General features: G+C 36.8%; 1 protein-coding gene across 8 annotated transcripts in view; it reads right to left on the reverse strand.

Moving 5' to 3' along the window:
- NAALADL2 (N-acetylated alpha-linked acidic dipeptidase like 2) overlaps positions 1-13,123 on the reverse strand; it is a 1,538,215-nt gene that overhangs the window by 900,122 nt on the left and 624,970 nt on the right. The window contains exon 1 of one of the 8 annotated variants that reach the window (XM_082624733.1): positions 8,509-8,721. The exons of the other annotated variants lie outside the window; for them this stretch is intronic. The gene's annotated coding sequence lies outside the window, so the exon portion shown is untranslated. Of the gene's footprint in view, positions 1-8,508; positions 8,722-13,123 lie in introns of those variants that run through there. 8 annotated transcript variants of the gene reach the window in all.

Genomic DNA, 13,123 nt, shown 5'->3' on the forward strand with positions numbered 1-13,123 from the left:
AACTTATATGTCAGTTTCTTATCCAATTTTCTTAGTATGTGCCACCCAGAGCTGATACAATGCATGAACCTTCAGTATCATGGGATTAAGTCCTCAACCCCGCTATGTCTCAAACTTGTGAAAAGGCTTAATCTTAGGGTAGTTCTCAAGACTGATCAAAACCTAAGGAGTGGAAATCCACATAGATGAGAGGAAGAGATTTAGGAAAACCTCTGCTGCTCCTGAAGAGCTATATACAACCAGGAGAATTGTATATAAGAAGGACCCTTTCTGAAGGGACTAGAAAGTTAGAAAACATTCAGGAATGTGGTTCAAATTCTGAGAACTTTTTCCAAATGGAAGACTCAATCAGCAGAGCTATCATAAGTACTGAGCCATCAAACAAGTTGGTACACACAGGATGTACTGGACAAAAGAGATACAAAATGCATCTGTTTTTAAATTTATACAGTGGTTTTATTCCTGAAACATTAAATATATTTCAAAACAATGGAAATTAAAACCAATTTTCTTACACGAAACAGGAAAATAATTTTTAAAACAGGGATCAACAGAATTTCTCTATATGTAGCCAGATAGTATACTTGAGGCTTTGCAGGGCATATGTGATATGTTCTTTCACAATTGCTCAATTCTGCTGTTACAGTGTGAAAGCAGCCATGGACAATACTAAATGAATGGGTATGGCTTTGTTCCAAAAAACATTTACAAAAAAAGGTTATGGGCCAGATTTGGCTTTCAATCTTCTAGAAGGATAGAAAGATAATGTCATAACACATTAATTATGAAGAAAAAAATAGTTTACTAAAATAGTGACTATACAAAATGTTTATTCAGGAATAAATATTTCTGAATTAACTCACAATGCCTCAAAATATATTAGCCACAGTCTGTCCACTGTTTCCTATATAAGGATCTTTGCTTGAGTACACTCAGTATGTTCTAGACAAAGTATGTTCATTAATCTTACTGACATTGCTGTACATTCTTGTTCCTGTTCTTTTTCTAAGGAATAGTCTTTTACGATGTATCTGATAACCTTCATATTGACCGTAAGGATAGATTTTTCTGTTTTTCCGTGCTTTTATTTTCCAGGTATGTTACTTTGTTTTAAGAAAATAATAATCTTTAATAAACACATTGGTCCACAAAGCATAGTCTTACAGTATCTAAACAGTGTAGTCTTCTGAGAGAATGCTAGGAAGGACAAATATCCGCACTGTATCCTAAGCCTGTTAGACCACATTCTCTTAGCACCCACTGTACCTCAGGACCTCTGCTGTACCCATCTTGTGGCCAATTCAGACTTGAAAAAGCAAAATGGAAAAACTTGTAGAATGATACTGGGTTATGTCAAACCATCAAGCTGAACCATAGGCCAGAGTGCACTAAGGTTTCAAGCACTGCTTGAGCTACAAACTTGAATAGCATCAAGATTCTTCAGCTCTCTTCTCTGCTTATCTACAGGTTGGTTTTGTTCTCCTCTCTTTCTACACATTAGATATGTATAAAATCAATGGAAAACAGACCTGCTGAGAGTGAGTTTTTACATGGGAAGTAGTCCATTGACAAATAACTGAGCCAATGAGAAAATCCCTCAGGCTGTAAAATCTGGGATAATCAGAATTGTTCTCTCTTGACGTGGATGGATATAGAGAGTGTCATACAGAGTGAAGTAAGTCAGAAAGAGAAAAACATATATCGTATATTAACACATATATGTGGAACCTAGAAAAATGGTACTGATGAACTGGTTTGCAGGGTAGAAATTGAGACACAGATGTAGAGAAAAAACGTATGGACACCAAGGGGTAAAGCGGCAGGGGTGGGGGGTGATGGTGTCATGAATTGGGAGATTGGGATTGACATGTATACACTGATGTGTATAAAATGGATAACTAATAAGAACCTGCTGTATAAAAAATAAATTTCAAAAAGAAAAGGAAAAGGTCTTTATGTTTAACTGAAAATAGGAAGATATTTTTAACCCGTACAAAATTAAAGGTTAAAGGCAACTGAAAAAAACAAACAAAAAAAAGAATTGGTCTCTCTTTACTGCCTCAGACTGTAAGATTATATTAGAAGCCCACGTTTGGGCCCATAAACTATGGCCAAGGGAAGAGGGTAATATACAATTATGGAACCCCCCCTCCATGGGCACCCTATGAATAAAAGAAAAATAAGCCAGTACCTGAAAGAATGAGACGTATGTTATACAGTAAAATCAAGAAATAGTGCAAATCTCAAGAGCTAAGACATTTCAGTAGGAAGTTAAAATCTGGTAGTTCTGAAGTTACAGTACCTATATATTTTTAAAAGGAGGTAATCTCTATCACTCTACACCAAACATATAATGTACTTGTTTATAATTTTTAAAGTTGGTAAACAAGTAGGTCATTTGTGGGAACCCAGTGGGAGATGCACAATTTAGTGCCATCTGAGAGCCTTGAACTATCCTGTGCTGAAAGAACATTCTTATTTTATGACACCAGATTTTATTATTCTAGACAAGGTATTGCTAAGCATAGAATAGACAGCTTGGGTAAAGTCTGCTAAGGGACACACCAAATCATTCCATTAAAATCCACTAGGCAGCAAGATCTCATTGGCAAAACTGGTTTCCCTTTTCTTCAGCTGGCTAAGAACTATTTGATGAAAGCTGGTGAATCAATTACTTCAAACAAAGCCATTGTGTTTCTCCATTTCTATCCTTTGAGATAAGCATTCCTTAAGTTCAGACAGACAATGGCACGACTTAAAGCTACATTAAGAGAATTCTGCTGCTAAAACAAATGTTTTGAAGCAATAACACAGAAGCAAGATGGTGATTCCAGAGCAAGTTACAGAACAGACTGTAGATGCCAAATGAAGATCAAGTGCTTTAAGGCTCTTAGATAGTAATGTTCTCTCTGCAAAATATTCCCCACTGTGCACTTATCCCTTTGGAAGATGTGGCATAATTGACTTTGAGTAAATAAAAATAAAGCTAAATAGTTTTAGACGATATGGCTGTTGTCTAACATTTTACTTATTTGGACTACAGATAGCCAACGGTATCCCTCCATCACTTCCCTTAGTTTTTCTGAAGGGATTAAAAATTAAAAGCAACACTGTTGGCCAGGTTAAAACCATGTGTTACATAAGACTGAACTAAAATTCTCTATGGGGTTAGTCAAGATCCATTCCTCAACTGTAAATGTGCCGATTCTAATCTCTGCCCTTTACCTTTGGAGGGGTTTAAACTCTCATCCACTAAACATACTCACTGTGTGTGATTAAACTCAAAGGCAGTCAAGAAACATTTTAGCAAATAAAATCAATTTCTTAAGCATTATTTTATCAACATTTTGTTTTCCTTCTTTCTGTTATACAATATTTGGTAAATACATCATTTGGATATGAAACCAATAAGTAAATTTTGCATAAAAATAAAAATCAAGAAATATTATTTATGTTGTTAACAAGATCCAGATTTTGCATTTAGAAGATTAGTTAATCGATACTGCTGTTGAATTCTCGCATCAATGAATAAATAAATAAGAAAGTATTTTGAGACTACCAGGTGATAATCTATCTCTTTCATTTATCATTTAAGAAAATTAAAGTATAATAATATAAACACATGTTACTCAACATCAGTGCAGATGCTGTTAATCTTTTCATGGCTGTACTAGTAAATAGCCCTTTATCCTTTAATTAACTCTATCATTCTTTGTATTTAAAAAATATATAACTTCTAAATATGTATATTTTAAGTTGCATGAGTCTATCACAAACTGCTAAGACATTAGGAGTACTAAATGTCCTGACAGTGTAAAGATACGATATTTAATAAGTTTGACCATAGTCAACAATTAAAGAATTATAATTTCATCTTTATAGCCTGCACAAGTTATTCATCCCAGATTGAGAAAAATAGAATTTAAAAAGTACTCTTTATCTAAAATTTTTGTGGAAGACCAAAGCTACTTTCAGACAATCTCAAATTACATCTGTGATGTGGAGAAAAAGGAACCTGCCTACACTGTTGGTGGGAATGTAAATTGGTACAACCATTGTGGAGAACAGTATGGAGGTTCCTTAAAAAACTAAAAATAGAGCTAACACATAATCCTGCATCCCCACTCCTAGGCATATATCTGGAGAAAACCATAATTCGAAAAGATACATGCACCCCAGTGTTCATTGCAGCACTATTTACAATAGTCAGGACATGGAAGCCACCTAAATGTCCATCGACAGATGAATAAAGAAGATATGGTACATATATACAATGGAATATTACTCAGCCATAAAAAAGAATGAAATAATGTCATTTGCAGCAACATGGATGGACCTAGGGGTTATCAAACTAAGTGAAGCAAGTCAGATAAAGACAAATATCATATGATATTGCTTATATGTGGAATCTTAAAAAAGGGTACAAATGAACTCATCTACAAAAGAGAAATAGAATTACGTATGTAGAAATCAAACTTATGGTTACTGAGGGTAAGCAGGGGACAGGGGAGGGGGTAAATTGGATGACTGGGATCGAGATAAACACACTATTATATATAAAATAGGTAACTAATAAGGACATACTGTATAGCACAGGGAACTCTACTCAATTCTCTGTAATGACCTATATGGGAAAATAATCTAAAAAACAGTGGCTATATGTGTATGTATAACTGATTCTCTTTGCTGTACAGCAGAAACTAATACAACATTGTAATCAAATACACTCCAATAATTTTTTTTTAAATTATCTGTAAATGCAATCATTTAAAAGAAAAGCACAACTTTTCAACATTAAGCTTTTTAAAACTAATTTTGATGGCAAAAATAGGGTTTTAGAAAAATTATTATACAAACTCCTAGATTTGTTAAAAAATTATTTCTCTCAATTAAAAAAAAACTTTTAAATACATGTATATAGATTCTTGCATTGATAACAAAAATACAGTCTGTAGATAACACTAACTTCTTCTAAAGAACACAGAGTAAAATGTTTTTCTTTAGAAAAGCCAAAATAGTTACATTGTACCTAATATTTATGTTAAATCAGCATATACTCTTACTGCCTAATGACTATACTACTTGGTCCCTGTTTTTACTTTACTAGGATTAAAAAACATGGTTCTCTTTTATAGTGATATATTACCAAATTAGCATTTTAATATACATGATAGTATGTGAAGTTTTCTTCCGTTGGGTAACACTCTTACAAAAATTAAGTACTAAATGTACTAAGTTTGAAAAACACTAATGAAAATTATTACCTCCTCAGTTCTCACTCTACCCTCTAGGACAGTGGTTCTCTAAGTATGATCTTAGGACCAGTGACATCAGCAACACCTGAGAATTACCAGAAATGAAAGTTCTATGCCCGCCCCATCCTCAGTCAGAAACTTTGGGACTGAGGCCCAACAAGATGTGCTTTAATATGCTCTCCAGGTGGTTCTGAGGCAGCTAAAGTTTGAACTGCTGCTCCAGACAAAATTTAGCATAAGCATTTGGTCATCATTAGATTGATTTTTTTTTATATTAGAAAAATACCATAAAAATGTTGTGTTTGGGCTTACCTTTTTTAACAAAATAAGTACATTTAAGGATAAAATAAAGCATTTATTTTCAAAAAATAACAACAAGGGACTTATCTGGTGGCACAGTGGTTAAGAACCCCCCTGTCGGGCCTCCCTGGTGGCGCAGTGGTTGAGAGTCCGCCTGCCGATGCAGGGGATACGGGTTCGTGCCCCGGTCTGGGAGGATCCCATATGCCGCGGAGCGGCTGGGCCCGTGAGCCATGGCCGCTGGGCCTGCGCATCCGGAGCCTGTGCTCCGCAACGGGAGAGGCCACAACAGTGAGAGGCCCGCATACCGCAAAAAAAAAAAAAAAAAAAAAAAAAAAAAAAAGAACCCCCCTGTCAATGCGGGGGACACGGGTCCAAGTCCTGGTCTGGGAAGATCCCACATGCCACAGAGCAACTAAGCTCGTGTGCCACAACTACTGAGCCTGTGCTCTAGAACCTGTGAGCCACAACTACTGAGCCCTCATGCCACAACTATTGAAGCCCACACCCTAGAGCCCATGCTCCGGAACAAGAGAAGCCACCACAATAAGAAGCACATGCAGGGCTTCCCTGGTGGTGCAGTGGTTGAGAATCTTCCTGCTAATGCAGGGGAAACGGGTTCAAGTCCTGGTCTGGGAAGATCCCACATGCCACGGAGCAACTAGGCTCATGAGCCACAACTACTGAGACTGCGTGTCTGGAGCCTGTGCTCTGCGACAAGAGAGGCCACGATAGTGAGAACCCCACGCACAATGATGAAGAGTGACCCCTGCTTGCTACAACTAGAGAAGGCCCTCGCACAGAAATGAAGACCAAACACAGCCAAAAATAAATTAATTAATTAATTTTTTAAAAAGTAACATGTTCAAGTACAATTGGTGTCTTTAAAAAAAAAAAAGCACATGCACCGCCATGAAGAGTGGCCTCCACTCACAACTAGAGAAAGCCCACACAGCAACGAAGACCCAATGCAACCAAAAATAAATAAATAAATAAAATTATTTTTAAAAATAAATAACGAAGAAAATCATTTTCCTGGGGCTTCCCTGGTGGCGCAGTGGTTGGGAGTCTGCCTGCTGATGCAGGGCACACAGGTTCGTGCCCTGGTCCGGGAAGATCCCACAGGATGCGGAGCGGCTAGGCCTGTGAGCCGTGGCCACTGGGCCTGCGCGTCTGGAGCCTGTGCTCCACAACGGGAGAGGCCACAGCAGTGAGAGGCCCTCGTAACGCAAAAAAAAAAAAAAAAAATAAAAGAAAAACAACTCCTTTCCCTTTATACCAGTTTTTACTAAGCTGAGAGTACTTAGTTTGCCCAATGTAAGAATATAATTTTCTAGTGACTCTGTAAGTAATGATGGCTTGACCAGCATGGCACTAGAAGGAACCCTAGGAGGTTGAGTGGCTTCCTTTCTCCTACAGCATAAAACATAAACTCCTCCAAATGGCACACAAAGCTCCCACCACTACCAGAATCCAGTTTTGACTGGGCCACTGGTAGATCGTTAGCCCACATGATTTTTAGTCGGTCTAAGAAACTGCCTGAATTCCTGGTTCCAAAATTGGCCTAGAACCAAGCCTCCTGTAGTCTGGGAAATCAGTAATTCTCAAGCTTAGCTGATAATCTGAATCTCTTGGGGGGACTGTTTCTAAAACAAAGTTTCCCAAATCTCATCCCAGACCTAAACTCTGTAGCCCCAGGAATTTTCTTTATGATGACCAGCTGGATACTGCTTCTTGGCCTCACCCAGGAATGGATTAGTATATTCACCTGACTTCCCTAACTCTAATCAGCTGAAGGGTGAAGACAGCTTGTGTGCCTGTTCTTCTTCCAGATTTTTCTGAAACTGGGTTAGCGTCATATGTTCTCTGCAAACCTAGTAGGTAAATGTATTTTTAGCACCTCATTTCTCCCAACTAGTCTGGTCTAAAGCAACCTACTTACTTCAACCTACTTACTCTCAGTCTGATACTTGTTAACTTGTAAACTGGCCCAAATTTACTAGCAGTGCCATTGGTTACATACATATCACTATCTTTTTTCTGGCCCCTAGGGTAACATTTCTTACACTATAAAATAAATTAACTAGGCACCTGTAAGACTTGGGAGAGGGGAGAGGCATCACTGAATGCTTAATTTGTATCCAAGACTATTTACCTTTAAAATCTAATATCTAAGATAATGGGTTATATATAAAATTAATCATCTTTCTAATAATTGTGACTAAATTGAAATAGAAATTGTACAGTGATGAGATTAACTGTGCCAAAAATAAAATTTAAAAAACCTGTAAGGAACTAATTTACTCATCCACAGAAAGCTATACACACATAAGAATATATAAGTCATATGCTCACAGCATCCAAAAAGAAAAGACTTAATTAAAATATATACATATATGTTTTGGGTTTTGTTGACTGTAAAATGCAAACAGTAATAACAATTTGACAAAGGAACTTTTCAATATTTCAGAAACTACATCCCATCTTTTAGTAAAAGTATCTGTTCAACTGATTTAGAGGTGGCTGTAAAAAGCCCCAAGGATCCTGTACACTTAGCAGGAAGATGAAATGATTTTTCTCTCTGCTTTCCTTCTACCTCAGACTCCCAATCACAAAGACTATGTTCTATGAAGAAACAAAACAAAAAAGCCTTCCACCAGCTGTATTTGGGTTTAGAAGCAGGTTTAAATAATTTGGGAAAGCCCTGGGGTAAACAACATTCCACATAACGCCAAGAGAAATGACACATACATGCACAACTTTAGACAATGTTCAAATCAAGTGAATCATTCAAGGAGTATTTCCTGAATATCTGATATATGTCTAGTTCTAGGTTTGGTTAAAATTCTGGGATGTATAAGATACAGCCCCTGCATTCAGGAAAGTATGATCTAGTTATGGAGACAAGAATTACTCATAACGAACAACAAAAGAATAAGGAAAGACCACTCACCCCATAAAACGAATCACGAGAGGTGGTGGCAGAGATGAAAGTACCAGAGGGCAGAGGAGGCAGTGATCAGCGTGGCTGGCGTCCTCTCGGACTGCTCCACAGTGCTGGGGGATTGTGGGTAGGCCCTAAAGAGCTTCAGATCTCAAACAGGCCTAATCAAAGGGAGAGGCATTCCAGGTGGGAACAGTAATGAACAAAGACAAAGAGGCGATAATGAGCAGGGAACCTGGCAAGCTGGAAACACAGGATTTAATTTCAGAGCAGTAATAAGTATTTAAGGCTATTACACAGCTCATCTTAACCACAATAGATGTTTCAAGGTGTACTGCAAACTCAGGTTACTGCTTTAAGCCAAATGCTGTTGCAACATCTTCCAAATTAACTTAGGAAGCATGATTTTTAAATGTTCTGAAGATGCCTTATGGCAGCAGCATTATTTCCAAATAAACCCAAAGATGTCATTTAAAGCAAAGCAAAAATTAACTACAGTTGACCCTCAGTAGTTCCAGGGTCTGCATCTATGGTTTCAGCCAACCTTGAGTGCAGAACCTGCAGATACCTAGGGCCAACTGTACTTTGCTATTTTATAGAAGGGACTTGAGCATCTGCAGATTTTGGTTTCCACAGGGGTCCTGGAAACAATCCCTAGCTAATATGAGAGAAGACTGTATTTTGACTTCTTAAACCTAAAATAAAATGAAACATATATACACCAAATTTTATGCATATGTATGTATATAACTTATTGAAAAGCCTTTTCCAGCTTCCTATTAACATGGAGACTTGTAATTGTCTCAGATGGAAGTTTGACCAGTAGATACTGTGAAAGCATCATCCCAGCCTCCAAAGTCACACCATTTCTCAGATTGGAGTGTTTTAGGAGATGCCAATTCCTCCAGGCTGACAATCTTTCTCTCTTCTTTATACTTTGTATATGTATGTAGAATACTGATCTTACATTACTTTGTCATTTATTCACTCATTTAACAAATATTTACTGAACACCTACTATGTGTCAGGCACTTGAAATATAATAGGGAGCCAAACAAACATGATCTCTTTTCAGAAGGAGGTTAAATCTTGAGAAGAAGGCAGATTGAAAGTGAAAATTAAAATAGATAATTATAAATTGTGGTCAGTGCTATGGAAGAAACAATCATGGAGCTGAAATACAGTCAGCATGTAGTGTAGTGTCAAGAGCATTTTCACTGGGCCTGCTCCCTAATCCTTACTTGACCACTTACTAGCTCTTTGATCTTGGACAAGTTATCAGTGTTTTTCTGCTCAGTAGCTTCAACTGAGAATTGGGGATAATAGGAGCATCTTACCTCATAGAGTCATTATGAATATTAAATGATAAAATGTAAATTACCTAGAAGATTGCCTAACATGTAGTAAAAACATAGAAATAACCTTCAGTATTAATTTTACAACCTTCCATTACACTCAAACGATGGCAGGAGGAAACACCTACTGCAAATAAATTTCATTTTATTCCATTTTTTTTTTCTGGTGACACAGGGGAGTATTTTGAGACAGTAATTTACTATTTTCACAGTCATACATACTATATTCTGATGGGCAGTTTTATAGTTGAGAGTAAACAACTTTAATGCCCCCTTTGATGCTGAACATCTGATTTTTTTCAAGAGGAATAATGGTCATTTTGTGGAATAATAGCCACAGAAACAAACATCCAACATTGAGCTTAAATAATTGGGTTCAAGAACATTACAGGGTATTAGGAAAAATAAGGAATGAGCCAATAGGTAAATGTACAAGAAAAAAGGTGGCTGGACTCCCAGAAAGGTGAACTAAGGCAGATTAGTGAAAGGAGTTTTGTTGTATTCAGGAAGGCTTACTTAAATCAGGAAAAAAAATAACAACAGCAACAACACAGGTAAAGATTATCTTACTCTAATCAGAGGTGGACTAGAACTGAGCTCTTGAAACCTGAATGTGTGAATCACCTGGGGAATCTTGTTAAAAGGCAGATTCTGATTGATAAGGTTTGGGTGAGCCTTGAGATTGGACAAGGATACTTCATTATTCAGCATAGAAAGAGATAAACAGCATCAGCATCACCTGGGAGCTGGGTCAAAATGAAGATTCCAAGGCCCTGTCCCTGTCTACTCAACAAGAATCTGATAACCAGATTTCCAAGTGATTCATAGGCACATTCAAGTTTAAGAGGCACTGCAATCAAAGCTGGGGCTATTTATTGAGAGTGATCAAATTGTCCTGGTTGGCCTGGAACCTTCCCAGTTTGGGCACTGAAAGTCTCCCATCTGGGGAAATCCCTGAGCCTCAGCCAAACTGGGACAAAGATGTTGGTCACCCTAGCTATTGGTTCCATAAATGGGACTAGAGTTTTCTATGCATGCTGTAGTGTGTTAAAAGTCATGGCTGTGATGCAGTGCAATTAGCATATTGTTTCCCATCTTCTGCCAGCTGCATAGTCTTGAGCAAATCACTTCGCCTCTCCATGGCTTACTTTCCTTATATATAAAATTTAAATGATACCTACCTCACAGGGTAGTTTTAAGGATTAAACAAGTTATAACATAATTGAGCATGGTCTGCATACAAAGAAGTTTTAAAATGTTAGGTATTATTATTGAGAGTTCTTATCATGAAATAAGGGGCTGAAATCTCCTTGTTTTCCAGACTATAAGAATAACTGATTATGATTATGGAGTCAGGCTTCAACTCAGGATAGGAAAGAAAAAAAGAATGAGAAGAAAACAGAAAAAAAAAAAGGAAAGAGAAAGAATAAAGGAAGTGAGTGTGGTGGGAAGGATACACAGGTTAAAATTACTACTCCAGCAGCAGGTACTAATCTAGCAAGATTATTTCCACTAGAGGTTTGGAAGTGGCTCATGCTCTTTCCCTGAAATACTGTATATGTCTGTTCTCGTTCTTGAGCTACAATGGGAGAGTGGAGTGGGTGTGATGGAGTTTGCATATCTGGCAAAGCTGAAAATATTTACTCTCTGGCCCTTCATAGAAAATGGTGGCCAACTCTTGATCTATAGAATCTTAGCAAGAGTTCCAAAAAGATCCTACGGCCTAGTCAGGCTGAGCATAGGCTTGCCAATACTTCTATTGTAGTACCACGCTATGTTTACTGATCTGTCTTCCCCTAATGAGCTGAATGCTTCTCAAGGGAAGGGATCATGTCTTCTCTCTCCTCCTGTCTCCAGAGTCTAACAAAGAACCTGGTTCATAAGAGCTGGTCAATAAATGCATGTTGAACTGAACTGAGCTACAAGTTGAAGTTTATGTATATTACATATTTTAGATGTAGGGCAGGGCAGTGAACTGAAAAAGTAATTTATATTTCTTTTAATAGGTACTAGATCCTCTGGTGAAAGCTGACTTCTGAGCTAACAGCTAATTTGCTATTTTTTATGTTTCTCAAATCTACCTATCTGGCACACCAATGAAAGGTAGTTAAAACTGAGAAGTTCTCCATCTGAAGTGAGAAAGTATTGTTGCGTCCTCCTGCAAAATCTAATAAAACCTACAAAGTAAAAGGTTATATATATAAATAACAATTTGCTAATAATTTTAATATTGAAAAATGCTTGTGTCAAATGCCTGCCTTAGTTAACATGACATGCACTTCCAGGACATAATTAGTTAACGGTACTCTAAGTACTTATCAGGAACAATTCAGAAGCCTGACTTCCATATGTATTTATTATTCCATAAATAAGTCTTAGCCACAGTTAAATTCCTTGCTATTTTGATAAAGTTACCATACTGTTTTAATATCAGGGAATAATATGACCAGTCGTACTAATTAGGGGGCTATTCTACGAATAACTGATGCATTTAAGAGTAAGCATTGCAAGAAATATGCTTTCTTCAGTAAATTGGAGTACACAAAATTTAATACATTTCAAATAAATCTAATAATTGTCAAGGCCAAGAATCCTTAAGAAAAGCAAGTGCAGTATAAAAAGACAATTCTACAAATAAATCTTTGGAGAGAAAATTTAAAATATTTATCTTTTAAACATATAATTTTCTCCTTACTAGCTACTGTTGTTAGCCTGCTTTTTAACGTTAATAAGGTAAACTTAATTTTGGAAAACTTTTATAATGCCAGACCTGTAGATGGGAGAAAAATATATTAAATTTATGTTGAAATCCTTGATACAAAATAGAGTAGATACCTTCTTAGCTATATTATTTTGCTTCAATTCCAAAGTAAGGGAAATAGGGAATGTGCTCCCTAAATGCTGAAAAACGAGTAGTAAATTTTTCAACAATTGTGTTTACACTTTTATGTTTAAAAATTTAATTGAATGTTTTGGCCTTTTACAATCCTCATAAAGTTACAATCTTTAAATTGGTATTTCTCAGGCAGGATCAACTCTACAGATATTAGATTTTCTTCTAAAAGTTCAGTATTTCTACAGGTTGATAAATTGTTTTCCTTCTAATAGATGATTCGTCTTCATTGCTGCTAGCATAAACAGATACAATTTGACAATAGTATTGCAGGCAGGGGTTTAGCTCTGAAGTGCATATACAAATAGATGAACATATAAGTTTTGCCTGGAGTGGGAGGTGATTCTTAATTTAAAAAAAAAATTTGTGCTTTCTC

This window comes from Mesoplodon mirus (genome assembly GCF_964341445.2).
Source record: "Mesoplodon mirus genome assembly, chromosome: 6".
Taxonomy (NCBI): domain Eukaryota; kingdom Metazoa; phylum Chordata; class Mammalia; order Artiodactyla; family Ziphiidae; genus Mesoplodon; species Mesoplodon mirus.